We start from the raw sequence: 13,052 nt of genomic DNA on the forward strand, positions 1-13,052 counted from the left end.
AAATGGCATCATCTAATATGATGGGAAGGCATTTGGTCCTGGTTATGTTTATTACAACATCATTGCACTCTGGGACTCGAGTCCCTGCAAACGTAATTTGTGGTGTTACCAGAGGACCATAGGGAAAAAAAGAAAAGAAACAACAACCATTCAGCCACTCCCTGGGGTAAGGAGGAAGAGGAAGGGTTAGGAGTTCAGTATGAATCTTGGAGGAAGAGCTTTTTTTTCTTCCTTAGGAAGGCCAGGTGACTTTGTCTGGGTTTTCTTTGGGAGAGATTATTGTGCAGAAAGAAAATGCACACTCCTCCTGGCAGCCTCTGACCATTAGCAAATCAGAGGTGGCTCCTAAAGGATTCAAGTCTCCTCCCTGTCTCTGTCCCAGCCACCCTCTTCCCAGACCCACTTTTGCTGTGGGGCTGGGATGATTGTGTGTAATGAAGTTTTGTAGAATCCAGCCCTGTGATTAGACATGAAGCCTTGGGCAGAAATTTCCACGTGTCATCCAGACTTGAGTCGTTGAGGCCATGTGAACAGCTGAGGGGCTTAGAGAGTGCTTTGGAGGATGTCTGGTAGTACAGTTTCCTTTTCTATAAAATGTTAGAAAAAATTCCTGTTCATGTAATATATGCCAGATGCTTAGCACTGAGTCTGGCACACACAGGTGCTCAATAAAGGGGAGCTATTCTTTGTAGCTTTTCTAGATTCGGATTTCAGAATTGTGGTACCAGGTTAGAGTCTGAAAAATGTTTTATTGAGAGTGTTTTGATGTGGCTTCTGGTTTCCAAACTGTTAAGTTAGAGGAGCATCCGAGGATAGAGAAACTGTTGGCAGTGCAAGGTGCCAGAGGCTGTCCCCTTTCACCAGACCGCCGTAAGTCAGTACAACCAGTTCTTAGCTTTCCAGGGCCCCTTTTGGATGCCTGCCCTATTGTATTGTAGTTGTTACTTATTCTGTCAGAACGTATGGAGGGCAAGAGGCAGAACTCTGTCAGTTAAGTAAGACCAACTTTTGAGCAACAGAGTAGATAAATAACAGGTTGAAATTACTGGTTGAAAGGAGAGAGGTTTTTAAACATCGTCTCTAATTTTAACTTCTCTCACTAGCACCTCTTCCCTTTTCTCATTTAACTTGTCAGCATGACCATTTGTTTGACCACAAGCCCTGTTCAACAGGATGTATGTATGTCAGACCTGTTCTGTGCACCTTTAGACCCAACTAATATTTACTGAGTTCCTTCGACATACCAGGCATGGGACAGCCACATGCAAATATCTTTTTATTTTCTCCACAAAACAACCCCATGAGATAAGTGATATTCTATCTTTGCAGATGAGGAAACTGGGATTCCGAGAAGCTAGGTAGCTGACTTAAGGTTGCACAGCTACTGACGGGTATTGCTGGGATTAGGGCACGGGTCTGAATCTGCCCCAGTTTGAGGTGGTTATACACATAGGAAGCAACAGGAGAGGCTGAGATGCTACCTGGGTTGATTGGATTCCTTGTTGTCTATAGACACACCTGGAATCTTGATGGCCATTCTCTGAGTGGGGGTCGTATGCAACCGCTACAGAGGAGAGAACCCAGATCCAAAGAATCACCTGAAGTTGGACCCACTCACAAAACCAGGGCTTCCCATAAGTCATCGTGATTGCTGTTTCCTATGGAGATTGTAAGATACAATACCAAGTGGGACCAAACTATTAGTAAGGTTCAGATGTTACTGTTTTTACCCAGCGGTCAGACACCTACTCTATCGGCCAAGATGCGTTTTAGGCCCCCTTGGTGTTTTTGCCAGTGTCTGGAACTTTCCCTTTTAGATCAAAGTTAGTGATAATTCATCTTTCAGCATTTAAGGGTTTATTACTAATAAGCAATCTTAGCAATGTAATTATCAATGAGATTAAGTGAGGAGTGCCCATTGTCTACCTTAGCACTGTGCTAAGCACCTGGGGACTACAAAAGAATAAGTTTAAGATAGGGCTCTGCCATGGCTGATGATAGGATAAGTAGAAGTGTCTGAACCAGATATCTGTTCATGTGTGTTACATAGGAGATTCCTGTGTTGTCATTAAGATGCGATACCTCTATGAAGCCATGTTTACAATAAGTAAACACATAGACATGCATACACACATATACATCCGCGTTTAAGCCTTACGGACAGCAGAGGAAAGCCCACAGGCTTTCGAACCAAGGAGACCTGGGCTCATATCTCCGTCTTACCGTACTAGTCGTGCGATTCTAGCTGTATTTAACCTTTGTGATGTAGTAAAATATGTGGACAATTAGAATCTATGCTGCAGTGCTGTAAACTGGCTTGAACTGTTCAATGTATGTGAAAACAGCTGACACTGTTCTTCCCTCATAGTAGATGAGTATAAATATTACAAGAAATTATTGTACTGCACCCTGGTCAGTTTTGTTGGGACAAGGGGGGTCACAGGTGGAAGAGGATAGTGTATTGTGTTTGGAGTTGATGATAGAAATTCCACTAGATTCCAGATCCTAGAACCTTTTCACTGGAGGTGTGGAGCCAGCTTTGTACTTCCTGATTCCCACAGTCCCCATCACTGGACCCATGGACACAGTCCAGTGTTCCCTGCTCTAAATGCCCTGTTGTATCAGATGATTTCCTTTCTTTCTCAGAGCCTGTATCCCCAGTAATGTAAGAGAAACTTAGAAAAACTAAGAGTTCAGTGCACACTTTGAGAGACAAGTGGGGTATGTAGGTTTCAGTTGATTCTACTTTGGGAGGTAAGAAGCGTTGAGGAGGAAGTGCACGGGACTGGAAAGCGTCGCTTTCTCTCCAAAATGCTCTCCCAGAATGTTCACTCGCTGTATTTGAATAACAGCAATAAGGGCCTCCCTTAGGTTGGAACTTAAAGTTTATGTGCTTATTCTTGGTCTCCTCTTTGACCCCAGTCAAGTTCAAAGCCATAGGTAACATTCACTCAGTTTACATACTAGGGAACAGAAGAGATGACCATGGTAGATGACCTTTTGCCTTCCGGAGGAGTCTGCTTCCCCCTTGCCCTCTACCACTATTGGTCGAGAGTGGAGGTGGGGAGGGGGGGTTGGGGGGGTGGAGCGTAGGTTGGGGGAGAGAATGAATGAGTAGGAATGTGAGTGTTTTGGGCAGCTTTAGTCCCTATCATGGGCTCTGCCTGGGCACATCCCTCAATGTCCTCCACACCAGAGGGGAAGCCCCCTCTCTTGGCCAAGCCCCCGGGTGGCCCAGGAGCATCCCTGACGCTTTGACTGCCCAGCGTTTTGGAGTGGAAGTTGAGGGCAGTGGTGCCTTCCTCCTCGCTGGGGCCTTGTAGAGGGGTCTGGCTTCCAGCCTGGGAGTCTCTGCAGCTTCTCCTTTCTTGCCCAGCTTTCAGGACTTCAGGGTAGGCTCTGCAGCAGCCCTCTTGTCCACTCAGGTTGAGACTGGAGAGGCAGTATTTTCCCTCCTGCCCCCATACTGTTTGGAGCACAGGGGAGGTGGCAAGAGCTCTCACTCTCTGTGCAGATGAGCTGGTGGGGAGCTGCCTGGCAAGCTGCTCTTGAGCTGTGGGCTCCTGGCTGATCTCTTAATCCTTGGCAGGAAGGCAGAACTTGATACTCTAAAGAGGGAAGGACTGGTGCCCAGTTTATCCCAGGTCTCGGAATACCCACACTCGGGAGGGTGTGTGTTGGGGGTGCTTTGGGGTTCCCTAAAGTTCCAGATTTAGCCACTGCCTCAGTATGTGGAAGTCCATATGCATGCTTTTGGGTGTGCTGTTGCTATGTCTGTTCACTGAAACACACACAGGTTCAAGGATGCATACACGAGAGCCATAAATACCCTTAACTTAGGTGTCCCTGGGGTTGGCTTTTCAGTGACAAGTGAGATCTGTTTCTTACTTGACGTAGCCCAGCAGCTGTGGCTGACCTCCAAGCCCTCTGGGTAACCAGGGAAGTACTTTCCCTCCAGAAGGGAATCTCCAGGGGAGGCAGCCTTGGAATGCCCTGACTTCTGTGTGTTTCATGGGGCAGCACCTAAGGGCCTAATATAATGGGAAGGGGCCACGGGGCGGGGTTGGGGGGGTGTTGCCACCTCAGGCTCCTCCTACCTTCAGGCAGGCTTCCTCACAATACCTGCGGAGGTACACTTTTGCCAGATGAGGAAATTGAGAGTGAGTAGGCGAATGGAAACTGGACAGAGATGTAATTAGGAGAAAGGTTTTCCTTACTTTGGAAGGGGCCTGCGGGGAGCATCAGGAGGGCTCGGGAAACACCCGCCTGCATTCCGCAGGCTCCAGGTGTCAGCAGCCCCTCACCGCGTCCCTGAAGGGCCTGGGGAGCAGAGTCTGGGAGAAGCCACGGAGTTCCTCCCCAGCCCAGCTTCAACAGGTGAGCTGCTGGCACTAAACATCCCGATTTCCCTTAGTAACCTACTGTAGATTTGTCGTCTGTGCGTTTTTCCTAACCTTTTTAGAAGCTATTTATATCTGCAGCCTGCACCACATTACACTGAATGCTGGTTTCCTCCTCTGCATTGGGAAGGTGGATGGCCTCTCTTGGCTCCAAAGCCTCTGCAGTGACTGAATGTCCTGTGCTCCCTTTCTTCTCACTGTGATGTGGGTTTGGGATATGTTAGCTCCGACCGTGGTCCCGCAAGCAGGAGCCTCAGGGCGGGGGCAGTCTGCATCAGTTCTGAATGGTTTGTCTGTGTGCAGGTGGGCCCTGTCCCCTTCCTGGCCATCTGATCTGGCTGGCTTCTCCACTTCTCTCATGGTTTTCTTGAGGTTTACTGCCATTTACGCTCTGGGAACCAAAGCTTCCCAGCAGGTGTAGCAGAAGTGGGTGTCATAGGTGTGTTAAGATCCCATCTTCGCGGCTCCTTGTGCAGCCTCAAGGGGCCTGAGCATATGTTGTCATTTCTGTGCGTGCCAGGATACGAAAAAGGTAGGAAGCATTGTTTTACAGCTCATGGGTCAGGGGCCTTAGGGCAAACTGGGTGTTTGCGGTTTTGTTGTGGAATTCGGGGTTTCAGGAGAGGAGACCTAACGGCATTAAAATAGGACAAAACAAAGCAGCTTTCCACGGGGGTATCAGTTTCTAGCAGTGACACATATGTTGGCAGCCGCGGGCACTACTACCAAGAGGTCTCAGATACAGAATAGCAAACTGCAAGTTGGAGTGAAGGGAAGCAGTTACAAAGAAAGAAAACCGAGGACCACACAGGTCTTTAAAAGCTAAAGTTCTTGAGTCTCAGCTGGATTTCCTTTCCCTTGGAGGGGCTTGGTTTTGCCCTAATTTGGCAAGCCACGATCCAGGAGCCTCTTTCCTTGCCCTCAGCAGTTTGCTGTTCCTCTTTTACTTTCTGGCAGGCAGCTGCTTCGTACAAGGAAGCAAGAAAACGTGGGAGCGAGTGGGGGAGGCCCTCCGAGGAGGTTAGGTAGCTGTGGACGGTTCATGGGAGCTCTCCCGGGTTCCCTGAGTAGATCCCCTCTGGGGCCGGTTCCTGCTTTCTCTGAGCTCCCTGAGGACCTAGAGCCTTGTCCTTCTTTTTCTCCAGCACGTTTCCAGCACTTAGTCTGGTGCCTGGGGCATGGAAGGGGTACAACAAATACTTCTCAGGTTGAGTTGATCCTTAATTTGGCTTCAACTCCTTTCTGCTAAAAGGTAAACCAAAGACTAAGGCAATAGCCCTTAGATGATAGCTTCAGGCACAACCGGTTTCTTGGAGAAAAGTTTTATTTAATACAGAAGTCTCCAAAGTTCAAAGGAGGTATAGCATGGAGGTATGCAGTAGGCATCAGTTATACCCCCACCTAGAGCCCAGGGGCTTTGTGGTCACCGGCGGGCCTGTCTCCCAATACTGTCTCTTGGTCTCAGGCCTTTGCAACTTCCCTGAGGCCTTTCACATCTAGAGCTTCTGAGGAGAAGGCAGCTTGGCTGTGAAAGGGTGGGTTTTGGATTCTCCAGACCAAATCTGAATCCCAGCTCCTCTTCTCTGGTCCGCTGGCTCTTCCCTCCCTGCCCACTGGGGAGATAATGTCTGCTTCACAGGGTTGCCGTAAGGATTAGAGATGGTGTATGGGATCACCCTGGTCACTCTCAGCCACCATGGACTGAGTACCAGACCCCTGCTGGGAGTAACGGTCCAGACCAGCTTTGGGGGCTCCACACCGGTTTGGTTCAGTGGAGTTGGTGCAGTGCCTGCTCTGTGTTCTGCTCTTCTGTGGGGGAAGAAAGGAGGGGTCAGATCTCTGAAAGGTCTGCCTATGCAGCTGGGAAAAGTCATCCTGTGAAACTGAGTGTTGCATGGTCCCAGCTGAGAACAGGTGATGGGGATAAGCTCTGTGGAAGATGTAGGCTTGCAGGAGGAAGTGAGAGAGAGTAGAGTATTCTACTGGTGACTTCTGTGGGCTCCCATGTTACTCTGCTAGGGCCCCTTCCAAGCAAGGGTCTTGACCTGTCGGAACCTCAGTTTTCCTCATCTGTAAAATGGGGACTATAGTTGCATCTCCTTGTGGAGTCATTGGATCAAATCTGAGCTTCCCCGCTCCTAGGCTCAAGGCGTTGGGGTAAGGCCAACAGGCAGCCCTGGGCTTGGGCTGTTCAACCTCAGTCACTTAACTCAAGGCCCTTCCACCCCACCATGTGCAGAACACATAATCTCTTCTCTGTCCCATGAATGAAAGCTTGGGGAGCCTTGGATTAAATGAGGTCATGCAGGCAGAGGGTCATGGGGAGCTCATATTCTGAGTGAGGAGGAAGAGCATGGGGAGCACAGGCGTGGGGGGATGTCCCAAATGTGTCTCTGTGGACCCCAGATCCCTGGTATCGTTGTCAACTTGTAGAGCAGGGCTGATAACTAAATTATGGAGTTTTTCACTGGGTAACTGACAACTCAGTAATTAGAGAGATAATTAATCTGGTGCTGTGTTGCTTGTTGATTTTAATAGAAAGAACACCAGAGTAGGGGGAAGGGACTTTATTGTTGTCACGGTTTCTTTTCAAGTGACTGGTGGGAGTAGGGAACCAGCCGCCTCTCTCCCAATCAGCAGACTTGCCAGCCCCGCCCAGACTTAGGATAGAATTTGGGGTTTAATAACGACACACTCTTCACTGAGTGACATTTTTACAGAGCACAAAGCATGTTGCATTTGGTACCTCCCAGAGGCCTCTCACCTGCTCTGTGAATTAAGGAAGTAAGCGGCGTGTGCCTCATTTTGCGGGTTCAGAGAGATGATGGCTTGTTCCAGGCCACAAAGCTGGTGATAGGCAACAGCAAGATTCCAGGGCAAGCTGTCCCACTCCAAGCCTTGGGTTCTTTACATTAAATTACCCATGCTAATCAGCATGATGGTGTGAAATGTCTCTTTTACATTGCATATATTCTGTTGTTGAATGTTTCATGTGAAAAGTACATTCTGCGTGCAGTCGCTTTTCTATTTTTTCCAAAGTTTGTTTATTTATTTTGAGAGAGTGCGCGCCTGTGCTTCTGCACGCGGGAGGGGCAGAGAGTGGGAGAGGGAGAGGGAGAATCCCAAGCAGGCTCCGCACAGTCAGCAAGGAGCTGGACGTAGGGCTTGAACTCATGAGCTGTGCGATCCTGACCTGAAGTCAGATGCTTGACCCACTGAGCCACCCAGGTGCCCCTGGGGCGTGTTGCTTTTCTAGCTACAAGAGCTGGTAAAATGTGTGGCTATAAGTGGAAGAGGAGGGTTGCCGCTAAAATGGCTCCCGTAAACACTGCCCCCTAGAAGGTTAGGGTGTTTTGTTAATTTGTTCATTTACCTACACTTTAGCTTAAAAAGAGCCCCCCCCCCATCCCTCGGGGTGCCTGGGTGGCTCTGCCGGTTTAGCGTCCAACCTCTGCTCAGGTCATGATATCACATTTCGGGAGTTCCAGTCCCGCATTGGGCTCTGTGCTGACAGCTCAGAGCCTGGAGCCTGCTTCGAATTCCGTGTCTCCCTCTCTCTCTGCCCTTCCCTTGCTCATGCTCTGTCTCTCTCTCTCCTTCAAAAATAAATAAAAACATTAAAAAATTTTTATTTTTTAAAAAAGAGCCTCCTCCTAGGTGGTACAGGTGGGGGTGTGAAAGGACCTTGGTGCTATTTGCATACTGGTGTAGCCTCTGCCCCGGAAGTGGGGCTGGGAAAGTTCTCTGCTGACTTAAGTTGACTCTCCTCTGGGAGGACTCAGGACCCCCCCCCCCCCCCCCACCTCTTCGTGTCCTGTTCTGCCTGCTAGCCTTGACTTGGCAGGAACTTGCTGTTTGTGGGCTGGACTGCTGGGCAGGGCAACTGTGACCTGCAAAGGTGCTTTTTCTGTCCCATAGGGGCTACCCTAGGCCTTTCTTTTCTCCCTGTAGGTGGAAACTCTCCAACTGAAACAGTTTCAAATCTGTGTGTCCCACTTACAACTGAATATTCCCTGTTTACAACCTAAGACTGCCTCTCCCACCTGCTGCTCATTTTGCTCACCTTCCTGAGCTGTCCCCATTGACAGCACATCTGCCTGGACCCCCGGATCCTCCAGCCAGTGCTGCAGCCGCTGTGGCTGTCAGGATGCAATGACAACATTCATGCAGTCAGTCAGCAAACTTTCCCCGAGTATCACATCTGGGCAGGGACCTGTGGTAAGGGCAGGCCTTACCGGAGAGGCCGAGCAGTTCAGCCAAGGGGTAGGGCCAACACTGCATGATGGGAGGGGAACCGGTGCCCGTTCATTGGGGGCCAGAGGGGGCCAGGTTCTGTCCATAGGAGATGAACTGCTCCTAAGAGCTAAGCTCAGTAGGGGTTCTCCAGGTCAAATTATAGGTGGAGAAAGTGCTCAGATTGGATTCTTACGTGTACTAGATGCTCAGCAAAAGTTTGAATTACCACACTGGTTCTCAAATGTGCTCCTCGAACCAAAAGACGTCTCCTAGGAACGTGTTAGAAATCCAGGTTCTTGGGCTCCAACCCAGACCTCCCGAATCAGAAATTCAGGGACATCTCTGTTAAAACAGACCCTCCAGGTGATTCTGACATGGACTGAGAGGTCAGAACCACTGAGTTAATGAGTATTTGTGTACTATCTCCTCATACCAAGTCACTCCCCTCCACCTTCCCCTTCCCTCCATCCTCCCGCACACTCCCCCTCACTCTGCTGCCCCCCACACTCCCCCTCACGCCACACATATACCATACACATACGCACACCACGCACACACCAGACACATGCACACACCCCCCACGTATGTACACACATACTATACGCATACACACTGCACACACATAACAGGTGCACACAGATACCACACATGTGCACCTCTACCTTATACCTTATACACTGTCCCTGGGGTGCAGGGAACATAATTTATTCACTTTTTAACCCCCCCACCCCAGCAAACCTACCTCCATACACCCTGTTTCTAGTTCTTTACACATGGTTGGGACTCTCCATATTTGGAAGCTCCCTACTTAGCTCATCTGGTGGAGGTGGGACCAAGGGCACTATCAGGAGAAAATTGAAGCAGAACTTCCTAAGCTGCCCTTGGCTGCATTGATGTGCTTTCTGGCCCAGGGCTGTGCACATAGTAGACTCCATTGGTATTCTTTGATGAGGTCTAAGTGCCAAGGCATTCTTTTCTCCTCTATTTTAAGCAGCTAGACAGATTGGGGCCTGAGCCTTGCTCTGTTCACTGTGGCTGAGGTTAGCAGTCTGGGTGGTGACAGACCTGCCCCTGAGGACCATGCCAGTTTGGTTTGTGCTAAATTAGTTCCAGAGCAACAGATGAGCTATGACGTCCTTTTGTATCAAAACTCCCCAGGCAGGTCACCAGGAGCGGTTGGAGGAAGGGCTGTTACTCAAACATGCATGTTGGCAGTAATTACTCTGGCTGACCAAAGCTTTCTGTGCTAGTGTCCTCTTCCATTCTCCTGGCTGGCCCTCCTTCCTTCCTTCCTTCCTTCCTTCCTTCCTTCCTTCCTTCTTTCCCTCCTTCCCCTCTCCCTCCCTCCCTCCCTCTCTTTTTTTCCAAACTTGTTCCAATATAGAAAAAACATCCTCTGTCAAGTGGCATAATGATTGGGATTATAAATGTGTTGGCTCAAAGCATGCCCCCTCTAAGAGCTGCCGGTGAGAGAGAACATTTACTCCTGATTGTCTGGTTCAATTAAAATTCCATTTATCCCAGTTTACTTTTCAAAGGGCTGTTCTCCCCAGTGAGCTGGTTCAGGCTCACGTTTATTACCTTAAGGTGTCTTTAGCAGGCTCTGGCTCTGGAGGGATGGAGAAGGGGCTGATGTGAGGGGGAACAGGGGAGAGAGGTGGCAGGACCCCTTCTTCCTTCAGAGTGGGGTGTGGGGGGGGGGCTTCAGGTCTTTGTCAAGCCTGCAGAAAGTGAGAGGGTCCTTCTGAGACCGAGGCATCCTGTGACCTCTTCCTCTGTGACTCCAGCCATCTTGCAGTTGAACCTCTTCTTTGAATTTCAACTGAGAAATTGTGTATTGGCCACAGCCTAGCGTTTGGTCTTACTCATGAATAAATCTTCACTCAGCACCCAGATTGTAAGCCCCCAGAAGGGGACTGCATGTGGTGCCTAGCATTTAGCACAAGGTTGGGGAATCCCATAGGAGCCAGGTGAGTGTGGGATTTAGGGGAATCTGTCGGAAAGATTATTGTGGAAAGAACCTTTCTGATGAGTTGACGTCCCCTCCACGTTAGCTTTCTTATCAGCTTGTTTTAAAGGGGATTCTGATCTGTCTGGACATCATTGAAGGTCTTTAAAATCAGATTATAGGTGGTCATTTTAAAGCATCGCCCATTTAAGCATAATAGAACTCATTTCTTAACTCATAGTGTCCATTAGCAGAAAAGCTGCTGGGTCTATTTGGTTAAGATATTGACCAGGATGTGAACGGGTACTCTGGCAAGTGTGGATCTGTAGGAGTCCTCGAGTGTGTTTTATGTCAGGCATCCCTCCAGAGTGTTCTGTGGCACTCTGTTAAAGGTAGGGGAGGGGGAGAGCGAGTGGACTGACTTGTTCAGCTCAGCCTCACTAGGAAAGGAGACACCAATGCTGCCTGCTCCCCTGTGGGGAGCTGTGACATCTTGCTGCCCCCACCTAACAGGGCAGTGTGGAAGCATCACAGTCTGGGCAAGCTGGTGTTGGGAAGAAAGTGATTCTTTAGAAATTCCTGGTGGACCAGACTGTTCAGTGTATGCATTTACTTCTCCTTCCTTTTTAAAAATCGGGATTCAGTTCACATTCAGGGTTTTATGTATTTGCAGAGTCGTGCAATCATCACCACTATTTAATTCCAGAACATTCTCATCATCCCCTGAAGAAACCCTATACGCATTAGCAGATACTATCCGTTCTCCTCTCCCCTCAGCCCCTGGCAACCACTAATCTACTTTCTGTCTCTATGGATTTGCCTGTTCGAGACATTTCCTATAAATGGAATCCTACAATATTCGGCCTTTTGTATCAGGCTTCTTTCACTCGATGTAATGTTTTCAAAGGTCATCCATGTTATAGAATGGATCAGTAGTTCATTCCTTTTTATGGCTGAATAATCTTTGTCTTTCTTTCCTTTCTATTCCTTTTTGTCAGTCTTTATTACGTGGACAGTGTCCAAGGCTCTGGGAACCAGCTTTTGGGTTCTGAGGCAGAAAGTAAAGGTCTACCGCCTGTGTGCTCCTGGTACTGTTTTCACCCCTGCCTCATGGAGTGGTGGGGCTGGTCTCCCCTCTCCCCTTCCAGTGTTCTGGTTCTGTCAGTACTTCTGATCATTGTCTCCTGCCCACTCCCCACCTTTATGTCTTTACTCACCAGATATCAGAGTACCTGTTAAATACAGGTGAGGTGCAGAATAAAGACCCATTAGATAGGAATTTAGAGTCAAGTGGGAAGAGAAGATGTATACAGATGACCAAAATGCGAGTAGAAATGGGATGTGCCATGAGAAGGTGGAAATGGCAAAGCATGAGGGCTGACATCAATTGTCTTTTTGGTTGGCCACTTGCCCAGAGCCTCACAGATAAGCGGGGCCATTGAGATTCAGAAACACGATCCAGGTACTCACGGATCATTGGGTCCATGGGTCCAATTTGTGTTAACTCATAAGAGATCCAGATATAAATGAGGTTGCCAAAGGATTAATTTACCATGTGGTCTCGGTGGTAACATAGACGTAAGACATAAACCAGAAGCTCACAAAAAGAAGAAAAGCATACCGAAGTCCCCCCCTCCCCTTACCCCTTATCCGTGGTTTTGCTTTCCACAGCTTTGGTTACCCGTGGTCTGGAAACTGTGGTCTGGAAACATCCTCCTTCTGACATATCGTCAGAAGGTCAGTAGTAGCCTCACAATGCCTACGTCTTTCACCTAACTCTGTCTCGTCGGGTAGGCATTTTATCATCTCATATCATCACAAGAAGGGGAAGGATAGTACAGTAAGATATTCTGAGGGAGGGAGAGACCACTTCACATAAATGTCATTATAGTATATCGTTTTATTTTATTTTGCCGTGAATCTCTCACTGTACCTTATTTATGACTTAAACTGTATCATAGGTATGTGTGTACAGGTCTAGTACTGGGTTCAGTACTATCTGCAGTTTCAGGCATCCCCTGGGAGTCTTGGGATGTATCCCCATGGATAAATGGGGACTGCTATAGCCAGTGAACATCCGATATGCAGAGATATACAAATAAAAACTAGTAAGCAAAGATATGCAAATACAGACTTTTGATTTTACCTATCAAATTGGACAAGTTGGAAACTTCGATACCCAGGAGTCAGAGAAGCTGATGCTCTGCGCACCGTTGTTGAGAGTAAAACTGGACCCAAATTGTTTGGGGGTTAATTTGGCAAAGACCATTTCAGTGACCCATTCCTATGAATTTACACCAAGGAAGCATTCAGAGTACACAGAGATTTACATGAAACTATATATTTCACAGCGATTTTTATAATAGTGATAAATTATAAATGCATCAATGCGGAGTAAAAAGGGATTTGTTAAATGACAGCATGATGTGTATTAGAATAATCACAGCCATTAAAGACGGCTTTCAACA

At 48.3% G+C, this 13,052-nt stretch overlaps 1 protein-coding gene across 2 annotated transcripts in view; it reads left to right on the top strand.

Annotated features, from left to right (window-relative positions):
* The window catches only part of RHOQ (ras homolog family member Q), a 34,698-nt gene that overhangs the window by 1,227 nt on the left and 20,419 nt on the right, over positions 1-13,052 (top strand). The window lies entirely within an intron of this gene.

This window comes from Lynx rufus, unplaced genomic scaffold, assembly GCF_022079265.1.
Source record: "Lynx rufus isolate CCGP_SWC_20201006 ecotype Redwood Valley unplaced genomic scaffold, mLynRuf1.p SCAF_8, whole genome shotgun sequence".
NCBI lineage: Eukaryota > Metazoa > Chordata > Mammalia > Carnivora > Felidae > Lynx > Lynx rufus.